The sequence below is a fragment of the Elephas maximus genome, chromosome 1 (genome assembly GCF_024166365.1).
Source record: "Elephas maximus indicus isolate mEleMax1 chromosome 1, mEleMax1 primary haplotype, whole genome shotgun sequence".
NCBI classification, from domain to species: Eukaryota; Metazoa; Chordata; class Mammalia; order Proboscidea; family Elephantidae; genus Elephas; species Elephas maximus.
This window is the reverse complement of record NC_064819.1, coordinates 180,704,243-180,706,989: the sequence shown is the minus strand read 5'-3', so window position 1 is coordinate 180,706,989 and position 2,747 is coordinate 180,704,243.

Genomic DNA, 2,747 nt, shown 5'->3' with positions numbered 1-2,747 from the left:
CGTGTATAAATTTTTGTATGAGAAATTAACTTGTGGTGTAAACTTTCACTTAAAGCACTATTAAAAAAAAGTATACGGTGAACGAAAAATTTTTAAAAAATAGAAATAAAAAGCTGATCCATACCATAGGTAGTCTGAGAAGCCATGACTGCTGCAGTGTGGTAAAAGGCAGTGTGGTTCAGTAAGTCATCCAAGCCAGAAATGTAGACATACATCAAGTCTCTCTGACCAAGAATACATGGACAGAGAGGTAGGAGGAAAACCAAGAGAATCTTTCTAGAGCAAGAGAATTGTTTTCAAGCTCTTGCCTTTACTGACCTCTTTCCCATTACGTTTAAAATATGCTGGTTTTCTCGAATCTCCTTAAATATCCTCTCATCCCCACAAGGCCCTCCAACTATTGCCCTATCTCTTTTCTCCCTTCCACAGTAAAAATTTTCTTAAAAAGATTTCTATAGTCCATTTCTCCCTTCCATGAACCTCATTGTATTTTCAACCCACTGCAGTATGATTTCCCCCAACTCCTCCCATTACAATCTTAACAAAATAACTAGTCATGGCTTTATTTCTAAATCCGCTATGAAGATCTTATCTTCCTTGACTGTGCAACATTTAACACCACTGACCAGTTCCCTCTTGTTAAAACTCAGTCTGTTTGATGGTTTCTATTTCAAATCTGTGAAGTAAGATGTGAAGCCATCTGTCAATGGTGTAGGAGAAGATCTAAAAATTGCCCGTGCTGAGATGAGGAGAGGGCAGTGTCTAGAGAAATACAGAAAAATGGCTAGGCAGTGTCGAGAGCCTGGGTAATCTTAAAGACCATTAATGTATACTAGCACCAACTATTCCTCTGTCTCATTTTCTCCAGTGAATGCAGTCCTGCATTGGCCCAGAAAAGGTGGGTGGTTGGATTGACCCAGAGTTTGTCATTGCAAAGATTTTTGGTTGTGGCTGAATGCCACTAGAGTAGATAAGATTCCCTAAGGAAAACACGTAGAAAGAGAAGCAAGGAGGACCAAAGATAAAATTCTAGACAATGTTAATAGTTAAAGACTTGGCAGAAGAGGCATTTACTGATGATGCTGAGGAAAAAAATAGTAACCAGCTAAAAGAATTAAACATGAAAACACAGGGGCTAAAAATTAGAGGAGGGAGTTTTAAAAGGTAGATGTGATCAACAGTAGCAACTGTAAACAAGTTATACAACATGAGGCAAGAAATTAGATATAGAAATTAAGTTATGAGTGACTTTATCATGGGCAGTTTCAGAAGCACCCTGGGAAGTCTGTGCCACTATAGCTTTTGCTGAATCAGAACAAACATGTCTTCTTGCAGCGCTGGGAATCATGCTAGTGCCCATGGTATTCCCAGAGCCATAAAATATATGACCACAATTAGTGGGCAGAAGCAAGTCTCCCTGGAAAAATCCTTCTACGCACATTGCCATCCCAAAGGCCTTGACCTAAGAGTGTTATCTGTCATCATCTGCCCTACTGCATAAACTACCCAGGCCCTTCTGTGGAAACCATTCAATCAAGACAAAGCTCTCCTTACTTACATAAAGAGAGAGAACTACAACTAATTACCCCTACGTTATCCCACTCTTAAGCTCTGTCTCAATTGACTTCTATGTTCTGATGCCTGATTTTTATGTAATTTTTCTCCTGTCTCTCTTCTCCAACACTCATTTTTCCTGCCTAAAAAATGACAGATTATGCTAGCACCTTCTGAAGTCACCACGAAGGTTAGTATTGCATAAAACTAATGTTCGTTTGCTCTTCCTTTCATTTTTTGTTTATATTTCTCATATCGAAGATATCCCAAGAGCTCTCTGTGTTTTAGCATATGCCATGTAAGTCCTGCTCAAGCTTTCCCATTAATGAAGTATTCAATGGAGGGCATACATTTGTCACCATCAAACTTGAAGGAATTTTTGGGAATTTGTGACTTTCTGATCTGTTATGAGCTCAAAAAAAGTCTCAGAAACACCCTGCTACTTCAGGTATCATTCAGTAAAGAGGAAAAATCTCCTAGAATGTAAGAAAACACTGAGCAACAAACATGTTTCAAATGCCATGATGCTAAAGATGTGGCAGGAGAAATGATACCATCAGATATGCTCCCTGCTTGAGTAAGTTTGTGGCAGAGACAATGCTATGTGTCCACCAAATTCTATTTTATAGCTGTCTTTCAAGGGCCTAATGATGAACACGTACCCAGTTAGCTGTCTTGCAGTTAGTTCCTTGTTCTGGTCAATGAAATGTAAGCAGAGGCAGTGTGGTCTGAGATGGTGACCACCTGCATTGGTAAAGATAGGCATCTTGAAATAGTGGATACACAAGATTCAAGCATCCTAGATCACTGAAACACCTCATGGAGAGCAGTCATCATTCAGTATCTTCCAACATACACTCAGACTTTTCTTGAGTAACAACCTTTTGTTGTTTTATGTCACAGAGATTTGGAGTTTAATTTGTTACTACACATCATAGTCTTCTCATTCTAATTAATGTAAGCATCATATAATTACAGAGCTAAAAGGGATTATTTTCCACATTTCTGCTTTTTATAGATGCATCTGAGACCCAATGAAAATGTAGCTTGCTCAAGGCCACAAGACTACTGAGTGGTACAGTGGAACCAGAATCCAGGTTTCCTGACTTTTGGTCTATTGCTCTCTCCTTTATAGGGTAATTTAAGATATTGGAGAAACAACAATGAATATATCGATACCATGTTTTTATGGA